This window comes from Sminthopsis crassicaudata, chromosome 5 (genome assembly GCF_048593235.1).
Source record: "Sminthopsis crassicaudata isolate SCR6 chromosome 5, ASM4859323v1, whole genome shotgun sequence".
Taxonomy (NCBI): Eukaryota; Metazoa; Chordata; class Mammalia; order Dasyuromorphia; family Dasyuridae; genus Sminthopsis; species Sminthopsis crassicaudata.
The window spans coordinates 97,912,961-97,926,208 of record NC_133621.1 but is presented as its reverse complement, the minus strand read 5'-3'; the positions used below and the strand labels follow the sequence as shown (position 1 = coordinate 97,926,208).

General features: G+C 35.6%; 1 long non-coding RNA gene across 1 annotated transcript in view; it reads left to right on the top strand.

Annotated features, from left to right (window-relative positions):
• Positions 1-795, top strand: part of LOC141545200 (uncharacterized) — a 32,272-nt gene extending 31,477 nt beyond the window's left edge. Inside the window, exon 3 of the long non-coding RNA XR_012482924.1 lies at positions 294-795. This is a non-coding gene — a long non-coding RNA (uncharacterized LOC141545200). The remainder of the gene's footprint in view (positions 1-293) is intronic.
• The last annotated feature ends 12,453 nt before the right edge of the window (positions 796-13,248 follow it).

Genomic DNA, 13,248 nt, shown 5'->3' with positions numbered 1-13,248 from the left:
CTGAGCTAATTTCCATAAATATTGTCTAATTTGATCTCCTTGCTGTTCAAGGAATTCTCAAAAATTTTCTCCAGCATCAAAATTTGAAAACACTCAATTTTCCTTATAGTCAAATTCTTACAGCTATATGTATTTCCTGAAAAAAAAAAATTGAGGGCCTGTATGTGCAAGAATGTTTGTGGCAGCCCTCTTTGTGGTGGTCAGAAACTGGAAACTACGTGGATGCTCATCAATTGGACAATGCTGAATAAATTGTGGTATATTAATATTATGTAATATTATTTTTCTGTAAGAAATGATCAACAGGATGATTTCAGAAAGTCCTGGAGAAACTTACATGAACTGATGCTGAGTGAAATGAGCAGGACCAGGAGATCGTTGTATACTTCAACAACAATACTATGTGATGATCAATTCTTATGGACAAGGCCCTCTCCAACTATGAGATGAACCAAATAAGCTCCAATAGAGCAGTAATGAACTGAACCAGCTATACCCAACAAAAGAACTCTGGGAGATGACTTTAAACCACTCCATAGAATTCCCAATCCCTCTAATTTTGTCCGCCTGCATTTTGGATTTCTTTCACAGGCTAATTGTACACTGTTTCAAAGTCTGATTCTTTTTGTACAGCAAAACAACTGTTTGGATATGTATACATATATTATATTTAATTTATACTCTAACATATTTAACATGTATTGGTCAACCTGCCATCTGAGGGGGGGAAGGAGGGGAAAAATTAGAACAAAAGGTTTGGCAATTGTCAATGTTGTAAAATTACCCATACATATATCTGGTAAATAAAAACTATTAAAAAAAAAAAAAAGAAGAAGAAGAACAAGCTATTTTATTATTTGGCCATTCAATATCACAGTGATTGTTACAACAAAACAAAACACATTGAAAAAGAAAAGTAGTGTTAATTAAGAAAAAATACATAGATAATAAATACTCTCAGTACTCATGACCCAAATCAATTTTTCTCCTAATTTCCCAGAAATAGAAGTTTCAAAGGCCAACCTAGGCTTAGCTCCAGGGCCCAGCTATCATTGCAAATGTTGGATTAGCTAGCAGTTATATAATGATTTGAGGTTTGTGAAACATTTTATAAATCTTATCTGATTTGATCATCATAATAATTCTGGGAGACAGGTCATTTTATTAACGCCCTATTACAGATGACAAAGATTGAAAAGATTAAATGACTTGTCCAGTATCAGACAACTAGTGTCTGAGTCTAAATTTGAACTCAGATATTCCTGATTCTAAGTCCAGATTGCTTTCAAGTGCACCACTTAGCTGCCATCTCCTGTTATCACCTAGCTGGTATAACCATTTGTTCATCACAATGAGAACATGCCCCATTCATTCCTTCAAGCTACCCCTCTTTGATGTAAAAATAGTAGCATAAACTCCCTCTTGAGGGACAAAAATGATAGAAGGAGCTAGCACAGTGAGGATCCACCAAGTCTTAAACCAGGGATGAACAAGAGTAATGAAAACTGCTGGAGCTGCATCAGTCTGGCTCCATGAGTACCCAGTAGTTGATGTTGGCAAAAAAAAAAAAAGTCTCAGTCCCCTAGTGGGATATAGTACATCATATAATTTTTCACTTTCTTATTTCCTTTTCTTTTTTCCCTAGTTCAAATCTACTTATCATATTTCTCTACCAAAAGACCACAACCTTGAATCCAAGAAATTAGATGACTTTATCCCCAAGTGAAGCACAAGACATACCAAAACATGTAGGCAAATGGAAATAACATTAGCAAATTCCATTAATGGAAGGAGTGATAGACAGAGTCTATTGCATTCTTCCCCAAGTAAAATGCATTCCAATAAATGATATGAGGTATCTTGGGACTTTAAATTTATATCATAAGCATTTATAAATTAGTATATAATATAATCATTAGTAATCAACTCAAAGATGTTCATATATAAACATATACTCATACCAAATTATATATCATCCAAATTCAAATTGTGTGCAGTAAGCATAAGTCAACTCAGAAATTCAGAATTTATAATCCATAAAGCAAAATTCTGTATAATGAAGTTATATGCTATAATTAAAGATTCTCACAGTTTGATATAGGAATCTTTAGGGGTCCCTGAAACTCAGGGTCCAGGATACTAAGATATTTTAATTTCTAATATGGTAAATATCAGTGGATTATCCTTTATAAACAGGAGCTCTTTGAAGTTTTTGATAATTTTAAAAACTGTATAAGGCCTATGAGATCAAAAAGTTTGAGAATCACTACTTAAATGCAATATATAACACATGGAATTGTTATATATTATACAGGAGATTGTATGCATATCACATGCAGAAATATAATACTGTAATGCATTTAGTAATATCATGTATAATAAAGGTGATTTATACAACAAAAGAGCATAAGTTAAACCAAATACATATAAAGTACATATTTTATGCAGTTTGTTTGTGGTCATTTTCTGTTTACATAAACCAACTCTACAGACTACTCTACCCTTTCACCAGCAGTATTGCCAACATCAAGATGCCTCCATTCTGGAGCCTAGTCTCCTACATGATTGGAGATTCCTTAGTTGGGATCACCATATCACAAGGAGCCCTTGTTCTGTACCTTCTTTCACCCTCTCCAACCCTTCCCCGCTTTCCGAGTCCCTTTTACACTTTGTCCTTCCCTGCTAAAATACAAATTTCTGGAGCACAGAGAATAACTACTTGTTTTCTTGTATTTGTATCTCCAATGTTTATTGCAGTGTTTAATATACAAGTACCCATAAATGCTTTAAATATTATTTATCTACATATATAACTTCTTACTCCAGAAGTTAATGATTTTCTAAGATACTTTTCAGCTCTAATATTATGTTTTTATTATAACAAAGGACCATAGGCTAAATCATCTTTGCCATTTGTGGTTATTTCATTTCTAGTAATTTGCCAGTTGCCCACATATCTTAATATATTTGGCACAGTATATAGGGATTAATTTGATTGGATGGTATAGACTCAGTTGTGTAGTTTCACAAGGGAAGACTATGAAGTAGCAGAGATGAGCTGATGAGACATAGAACTTATAGGAAGAAAAAAATGGCATGGCATACTACTCAGCTAGGCATTGGGAGGATATTGCCCCTATAACCAGACTGGATATAGGACTTTATAGCATAAGTGATGATATTTGAATGAAATTCATGTTTACCCATTATTTCCTTATTAAAGGTCTCATCACATGAAGATTCATGACCATAAGGTCTCTTGTTTAAAAAATAAGTTGTAATGGGCCTATGATCTAGTTCTCTATGGTCTCGGTTCAGAAAATCTCAGAATGGTATAAACAAACTTATGATGCTGGAATTAACTATCAGAAACTTTAGCAAGGAGACAGAGTCCTTCTAAGGTGTCATGTAGGTTAAAAGAAAATTTGAAATAGAATACTGACATAAACTATTCATTAATTTCCTCACATAAGTATATCTTCTTATTATACAGTGCTATCTTTTGAATAGAATAGGTTTTTTGTAGTCATGTTCTAGTTATGAGCTCCATCCCACAAAAGCTCATTGTAACATATGAGGTTGTGTTTGCTTGCTTTATCTTTCCTTAGACATGAGAAACAAGGTAAATAAAGACATGGAAAAGGGAAAAATACAGTTAGGAAACAAAAAATAGTGCAGTTAGAAAAAATTAGAATGTATGAATGAAGTATATCCCAAAAGGTCAGAAAGGTAGAATGCCCTGAAATGCCAGACATACTTTGAACATTATTGGGGAAGCTATTGAAGCTTTCTGAGTAAGGAAGTTACATGAACAAACCAAACCATGAGAATGATTATTTTAACTATAGTTGAAGGATGAAGTGGAAGAGGGCTATGATAGAGGTAGGAATATCTCTTAATATTATATTGTAACAACTAAGACATAATATAAGCATTTGTGCTAGACTATTGACAGGGAGAATGGAAAAGTATGTATGGGTAAAACAGATATTGAGAAGGGGCAATAAGGGACTTTCCATTGGATGACCTCAATATTTACAGTGAAGTTAGTGGTTAAATTATCTGCTCTCAGCATATGAGTTTGTGGTATGGATGAGATTAAGAGGGAAAAGTATAGGGTTTGGACCAGTCACAATTGGTATTAAAAAGGGGGATGAGAATGAAATTTTTAAAAAGAAAAAGATTTGAGTACAGTGTATAAGGCCTAATTGAGTTATATGCCATAATCTTCTTTATTGATTCATAATTCATCAGATTATGGATTTGGGAGCTGGAAGAGGCATTAAGGGCCATCTTGTTCAAACCTCCGATTTCATAGATGAGTTACCTATGTCCCAAAGAGGTTTTTACCTGACCTAGGTCACAAAGGCTTTGCACTCAGGTCCTGTGATTTCAAATCCAACATTCTTTTTATGAAAGAACCATAGGAGAAAACTGAAGGTACCCTTATCACCTGTAGTAGACTTAGCCAGACACTGTTTCCTCTATCCAAGATATCTGAGTGTAGTGCCACAAGTGGATAATAAAAGGGGGGAACTCAGCATAAGAACTTCTTCAAAAGTCATAATTTTATTTAGATCCTAGAATTCTCACAGTTGTAAGGTATCTGAAGTCCCACCAACAATCTTCTTTACCATATTTCTAATCATTTAGCCTTAACCTGATGATCTCAAAATGAGGGAAACCTACTACCTCTCAAGACAGCCAACTTCATTTTTGGATAACATTAATTATTATAAATGTTTTCCATGAAGAACTTTGAACATTACTTGGCAGACTATTGAAGCTTTCTGAGCAGAGGAGGAGCTATATGACAAGATATATGCATGAGAATGATGGAGTTTTAGCTATAGTTTGATAGAGGAAAAGAAGAAAATACCTCCAATGTGGAGGTATTTTTGTGAAGTTAGGTGACTATCCCTGTACAGTGACAACAAAGTGTTGAGGTTATGGGATGTGCCACCAAAATGAGGGTGCACGATGTGATATACCAAAAGCATATTGGGTTTAGGGGCTGGTGTCATGGGCTATCTCAAAAGAATTTGTAGGCATAAAAGAGGTCAAAGCCATAAGAGTTTTTTTTTGGTGTTGGTGTTTTGTTGTTTTAGTTTAGTTTAGTTTTTTTTTTTATATATATATAATGATAAGGGTTTTAGCAATTAACAAGTAGAAAAACAAGTTCCCTAATGGAACTTATAATTAAGCAGGAGCAAAACCCCAGTAGAGGGGAAGCCATACTATGAAATGGAAATATGCCATTGGCTGTCAGGCTAAATTCATAGAGGTTTAGGAGACTAACCCCTGCTGGCTAACCCTAACAAGAATTTAGCACCCTAAAAAGAGTTAGTGAGCATCTACAGCATGACCAGATCATTTATAGGGGAAATATAAGCACTTGGCTTTCTGATTGAATAAAGTAAAGGTAGAGTTTCTAGAGACCTACTGGTGGGACTATAATTAAAAGTCCCCTTGAACAAAAGGCTTTCTGAAGAACAAAAGGCTTACTTAAGGGTGGATGCTCCAGTGAGAACCTTTCCTTACTTGCCTCAGGAGTATTACAATTCTATCAGTGCTTCAGGCTTTCCCTGCAAAAGCCTACCTAGCTACCCAGGATCTCATCATCTTCACCAGATAGTACAATTTAAAATATCATAGAAATGTCAGAACTTATTATTATTGTTGTTGATATTATGTGAGATATATTTGACTAATAATAATTATAAATTGCTTCTTGGATCTGGGAGAGACACTGGTAATATATGATATATTATTTATGTATGACAATAATTTTTGTATGTTTATTATATATATTTTTGAGACTTTTTGATGAATAAAAGTGCTGCCCAAGATAACTGTATAAATATGTATACATATATTGGATTTAACATGTATTTCAACATATTTAACTACCTGCCATTTAGGGGAACAAGGGGGGAAAATCTGGAACAAAAGGTTATGCAAGGGTCAATGTTGGGAAAACTATCCATGCAGATGCTTTGTAAATAAAAAGCTTTAATAAAAATTAAAAAGGGGAAAAAATTTAGAAAGAAATATGAAAACCAAAAACATTAAAAAATAAAAGTAAAAATAAAAGTGTTGCCAATCTGAACTTCTTAAACCCATCTTCCAAACTGCTTTGAATGCTTTTTAATTGTCAGTCTTCAGCTGCTGAAAGGAACTTGGACTATATTATTCCTTTAATTCCTAATGTCAATAGATCTAGACAACTTGATCTATTTGACCTTCTCTGTAACTTCCTCCTTTCCTAGTGTACAGTAAGTAGTATGTCTAAGAAAATGTGGTCAAATCTGTCAGTGTAACCTTCATGATATTTCCTGATTATGAAAGAGTAAAATGGGAGAACAACTTGAGAAATAAAATACCACACTAGAAAGGCTCTGCAGTCACATGGGAGTAGAATATCTGGAGACAATTTAGTGGGATTTATGAAGCTTGAGGAGACTCCTTTAAGTGATGAGCATGTGGGATCCAGCAGAAGATCTGTACCCCATTTATTTGGAATTTGTCAAAACTAGTATCAGAGCTGAGCTAAAGCAGATTTTGAGTAATCCATGAAGAAAATATTTACCCAAGACATGAATGGTAGAAGTAGGACTGATAAAAAGCAATTCTATCCACCACAAAGCCTTGGTCTATTGGTCTCAATAGATAGAAGTTGAATTAAGTTGAGTTGAATTTAGAAAACAATTGCAACAAATTTGCCATTGACAATGATCCTTTGACTTCCCTATTTTGATGGGTCTGTGATCTCATGGTTGAAGATACTTCTTCCCCTGATTCATTGTGGAACTTATCCATGTTTTCTTTTCCTATGTAACTTTTCTTTTTTTCTGTTAAAGTTTCTTTAGTATTTTGTTTTTTCCCAATTACACATAAAAACAATTTTAACATTCATTTTTTAAACTATGAGTTCCAAATTCTTTCCTTTCCTTCCTCCCCAACATTCTCCTTAAGAAGGCAAACTATTCTATATAAGCTATACATTTGTATTCATGCAAAAGATATTTCCATATTAGTCATGTTGTAAAAGAGAACACAGACCCCCCCAAAAAAAACCCTCAAAATATAAAGTAAGTTTAAAAAGAATTCTTCAATTTGTATTTAACACCATCAGTTCTTTGTTTAGGGATGGATAGAATTTTTTCATTCTTAGTCTTTCAGAGTTATTGTGGCTCATTATATTGCTGAGAATAGCTAAGTCATTCATAACTGATCATCTTACAATATTGTTGTTATTTTATATACAGCATATTTCACTTTGCATCGGGTCATGTCTTTCCCGATTTTTCTGAGAGCATTTTGATCATCATTTCTTAAAGCAAAATAATATTCCATTACAATCACATAATACCAGAAAAAAAAGCTACTATTTATATTTTTTGTTTATATACTTATACGTACATATATATATACATTTTTGTACATATTTTCCCTTTCTTTTTTAAAAAATCTCTTTTTTGATACAGACTTAATAGTGTCACTGTTAGATCAAAGGGTATATATAATTTTATAGACCTTTGGACATAGTTCCAAATTGCTCTAAAGAATGGTTAAATCAATTCACAATGCCACCAACAGTGCACGAATGTTTCATTTCCCCTTTATTTCCTTCACCATTTGTCATTTTTCTTTTCTTTCCTATTAGCCAATCTAATAGGTATGAGTTACTACCTAGGAATTGTTTCAATTTGTATTTCTCCAAACAATAGCAATTTAGAACACCTTTTCATAAAGCTATAGTTAGCTTTGATTGTTTCATCTTAAAATCATTCATATCTCTAGATAATTTATTAACTGGGGAATGGCTCCTATTTTTTATAAACTTGACTCAGTTCTCTACATATTTGAGAAATGAGGTCTTTATCAAAGAAACTTGCTTTAAAATGTTATGCAAAATGTATTTCCCTCCATCCTATTCCCCCACCAGGCACCATATTTTGTTTATTCTGTTCTCTTTCTCATTTTACTCTGTCACTCCTCAAGAGTTTGGCTTCTAACACCTCCTTCAATCTATCCATATTTCCTTCTCTAATCCCCTTTACCTCCAACTAGTCTATAGAGCAAGATACATTTCTATGCCAATTGAGTGTTTATATTATTCCCTCTTTGAGCCAATACTGATGAGTCAGTTCATTTGCTCCTCTTTATCTCAACTTCACCATCTCCATTACAAAAGCTTTTTTTTTATCCTATTGTGTGAGACAGTGTACTCCATTCTACCCCTCCCTTTCCCTTTCTTCTTCTCACCCCTTAGTTTTCTAGTTTTTAGATATCATCCCTTCATATTCATATTCAACTCACACCTGTGTCCTAATAATGAGAAAGTTCTTACTAGTTTTAAGTATTGTCTTTTCATATCAGAATGTAAACAGTTTAACTTTATTAAGTCGTCTATTATTTCTCTTTCCTCTTTACCATCTTATGCTTCTCTTGAGTCTTGTATTTGAAAGTCAAATTTTCTAGTCAGCTCTGGTCTTTTCATCAAGAATGTTTGAAAATACTCTATTTCATTGAATATCAATTTTTTTCCTCTGAAGAATTATACTGTTTTGTTGGGTAGGTGATTCTTGGCTGTTATTCTAATTCCTTTGCCCTCCAGAATATTGTATTTTGAGCCATACAATCCTTTAATGTAGAATCTGCCAAGTTTTGTGTTACTTTTTTTAAGGCATCATGGAGGGCCTACAAAAAAGAAACAATGATACAGACATGAGATTGCATTCCTGGTGGTCTTACCTGGTTGAATAATTGCCCACAGGAACCTGGAAAAGGTATCTACTGTAACATGAATAAAATGCTTGCCCCAATGGATAACATCCATTTGCCAGAGGGCATTAGGATGGTCACCATGGGGATTCTGTGGAGGGGGAACTGAAGGAAGGGACCAGAAAGGAGCACATATAACACACCAGTGAATTAATGTGGCCGCTTCCTTTCTGCTAAGACCATACAGTATTCGCAGGGATCTAGCAGATAGGTGATACTTCTCATAAACAGCCTGAGCTGAAGAAAGGAGTGTCCGCTGCTTGGTTGCCTAAAAAAAATAGGATCAAGATCATCAGTATGAGATCGAACATGCATGATAAACACAGGAGAGGTTTGTGCGAGGAGTGTTAATTGAGCTGTTTGAAGCAAAAAAGATATATTAGTATCTCTATCTTCAATGTAGGCAGCAGGCAAACTAAGAAGAGCTTTTACAGCATAGGCACTGTCTGAAACAATGTTACATGCCTGAGGGAAGAATTCTAGGGCTTTAATCATAGCAAACAGTTCATTCTGTTGTGTAGACTCATAGGGGCATAGAGAACCCATTGTTGATTGGTATTAGGACATACTATAGCAGCTTTATCTCAGCTTTCCCTGATTTGGTGTCGTCAGTGAACACTGTTGGGCCCACAACTGGTTCTGTAGATATTATCTTAGGAAGGCCCTAAGGAGGGTTTGGGAGGAGCCCCAGCATAGGGGGCTGGTCATCTGATACAGACTATCACAAGTAGGTTTAAAGCTTACAACAGACACTATGGAGGTCCACAACAAATTGTCTTGTGCAATAGCTAAAATATGTTGTTCTGGTATGGGAGTATGCACAATTGGGTAGGTCCCATTAAGGCATAGTGTCCTTTATATGCAGGACCAAAGAAATTCAGCCAGCAAATCTGTCCAAGATACTATGACCTTTGTGGCTCTTCTAGGTACAACCACTTGATAGGGTCCTCTCCTTGATGGAGCATGGCATACATGGGGGCATCTTTTTGAATTGTTAACTCAATTGGAAGGGTGGGATCTATACATGTGAGCCGTTTAAACCATAATTGTTGAATAGAATAAAGACTGCCTCTGACTGCTGGAATCCACCAATGGGGGAACAATAGTGAAGGATCACCAGGTAGAGTGTCATATAAAGGCTTCATTAATGAAGGTGGAATGGGAACTTCTGACCTCATCCATTGTATCAGCCCAATCACTGTTTGAAAATCATTCAAAGTCTTCACTTTGGTCATATCCAATTGGGGAGGGCCTAGAGAAACATATACTCTGTCCACCACATTAACCCAAATAAGAAAAAGGAGGTTGAGTTTGAATTTTATCAGAAGCAGGGTATAAGCCATTGAGCTGTAGTGAAGTGAGGATTGCTTGATGCACATGTTGTAACTGAGTTTCATCTCTAGCTCTACTGCTAGCAATAGATCATCCATATAGTGGACAATCAAATCATTGGGAAATTTCTGCCTAACTGGTTGTATTACTTTGTTAACATACCACTGACACAAAGTTGGACTGTTTTGCATGCCCTGGAAACTGGTAGGATGAATTATCGTGCTCATTGAAACTGTACAACCCACGGGGGGAGTTTTAACTGATGCTTGCTGTAAGAAAGCCAAAAAGTTTCCAAGCCTGTCTATACCATCCATTCCTCCTGCTCCCTTATACTTGGGCTCTCTAGTTTCTGTAGAAATCTTTGGAATGCTGGGAGTAAGATACTCCATCTAGGTGGTGCAGTAGATTGGGCTTTGGTGCTAGAGTCAGGAGGACCTGAGTTCAAATGCAACCTCAGATTCTTAGTAGCTATATAACCTGGGGAAATCACTAAATCCTGTTTGCCTCAAAAAAAAAAAAAAAAAAGGAGGAGGAGAGAAGGAAGAAGAGGAGGAAGAGGAGGAGGAGGAGGAGGAAGAGGAGGAGGAAGAGGAGGAGGAGGAGGAAGAGGAGGAGGAGGAGGAGGAAGAGGAGGAGGAGGAGGAGGAGGAATAGGAATAGGAGGAATGGCTGGACTAGTTTTCTGATCAGTATTCGGGCTGATACCAAAATCCTCCAGTGAGCAAATCTTCATAGGTCTTTAGATATGATGAGCTAATAGTTATCTATAAAATATATGATACAATTGGAAACTTAGCAACTGTTTTATAGCTCTCATGAGTAATCAATCTATTAAGTGCCTGGTATGTGCTAAGGATACAAAAAGAAGCAAAATTTATTTCCTGACCTCAAAGAGTTTACAATCCAATGGAAAGATCATTTTATGTAATTTGACTTCACTCAAGCAATCCTACATAAATGGGCATATATTGTCATATATTTATTAGGTACAAGGTATCATCAGTGCACAAAGCATGCTAACCACACTCAAACTATTCTTTATCTTGTAGCAACTCAGGCCCCCCATTTCAGGTAACCAACTTTTCTGGATTCCCCCCTCTCCTACCTCCTCTTTCACTGTCTCGATGTATACTTTGTAGTGATTTGTGTAGCATAGCTGGTGGCTTGGCATTGCTAGGCTGAGGCCACAGGAACTGGTTGCTTTTATCAGTTCCAGGCCTTTGCCTTTCCTGATGATTTGTTCTGGGTTCATTATTCTGATGTTGCCAGTCTTCTCAATAAAATGAGATTCCTAGAGTTTCAGCTTCCTGAGGAAAGAAAGAAAGAAAGAAAGAAAGAAAGAAAGAAAGAAAGAAAGAAAGAAAGAAAGAAAGAAAGAAAGAAAGAAAGAAAGAAAGAAAGAAAGAAAGAAAGAAAGAAAGAAAGAAAGAAAGAAAGAAAGAAAGAAAGAAAGAAAGAAAGAAAGAAAGAAAGAAAGAAAGAAAGAAAGAAAGAAAGAAAGAAAGAAAGAAAGAAAGAAAGAAAGAAAGAAAGAAAGAAAGAAAGAAAGAAAGAAAGAAAGAAGGAAGGAAGGAAGGAAGGAAGGAAGGAAGGAAGGAAGGAAGGAAGGAAGGAAGGAAGGAAGGAAGGAAGGAAGGAAGGAAGGAAGGAAGGAAGGAAGGAAGGAAGGAAGGAAGGAAGGAAGGAAGGAAAGGAAGGAAGGAAGGAAGGAAAGGAAGGAAGGAAGGAAAGGAAGGAAGGAAGGAAGGAAGGAAGGAAGGAAGGAAGGAAGGAAGGAAGGAAGGAAGGAAGGAAGGAAGGAAGGAAGGAAGGAAGGAAGGAAGGAAGGAAGGAAGGAAGGAAGGAAGGAAGGAAGGAAGGAAGGAAGGAAGGAAGGAAGGAAGGAAAGGAAGGAAGGAAGAAAGGAAGAAAGGAAGAAAGAAAGGAAGAAAGAGAAAGTACAAACATGAATCATTAGAATCAACAAAGAAACGGGAATGCTAAGCCACAAATTATGGAATTATAACTATAAATTGAGAGACCTTTTGAATATTTGCAAATAGCTCCTTTGCAAGAATTGTTTTTCAGCTATTTTATATTTAATTTCCACTAAATGCAGTCTAATCAATGCAAAATAAACTCTTTCTTTCTAGTATTCTACCTCTCTCCCTCTCCCTCTGTGTGTCTCTCTCTCCTCTCTGTCTCTCTCTTTGTCTCTCTGTCTCTCTCCCTGTCTCTGTCTCTTTTTCTCCTGCCTCCTCTCAGCTCTCCCCCCCCCCCATTTTCTCTCTCTCTCTCTTCTTTTTCTTTTTCTTCCTCTGCCCCTCTCCTGAGAGGTCAGAGGCTTTCAGCTAAACAGAGATGAAACTTCATTTGGTCCAGTAAAAAGCTCTTTAGAACCTTTAAAATGTCAGAATGGTGGTGTTCTGTTTTTAGAGAGTCCAACTTGCATGCTTTGGTTAATAAAATTTAATTACATACATTGAGAAATGTTAAGTCTAAAGTTTCTTTTACACTGATTAATATATTCAATGAGCAATCATATATGTTCATAATAAGTTGCATTTTTGTACTATTGTCCTGAATCTGCTTGGTTAGTTGCTAGCTTGCTTCTTGAGCATCCTGGAAAGAGAAGATTTCAACTGCCTTTTGAGATACCAGGGCCCAAATGAGGCACAGATTTATACCAGGTCTGCCTAGAATGTTCTTAGCCTAGAACTTGACCCCAGCTCATCTTATAGAGCCTAGAAACTCGTTTTTATACTTCCAGTAAGAAAGGATTTGATAGTCCTAGATAATTTCTTTAGCAAAATGATAGAGTTTACCAGAAAATTAATTCATCGTGGCCTACTGGATATCAAACTTGAAGATTGCAAAATGGAGAATGCTGTCCAATCATATTAAAATGTAATTGGAAAAAAATTTAACAAAATTAATAAAAAAAATATTACATAAATAATGTTTATTTGTGGTTTTCTAAGTCAGTATGGAGGCAATACAGACAATTTTTACTTGAGTTTGATATAATGAATCTTCCAAAAGCTACCCTATTTTTGTCTGAGTATTCCAGAGTTTCACATATAATAAGTACTTAATATTTTTTAAAATTTTGTTTATTTCTGAACTTAACAAAGAAAACAAGCATTCCCA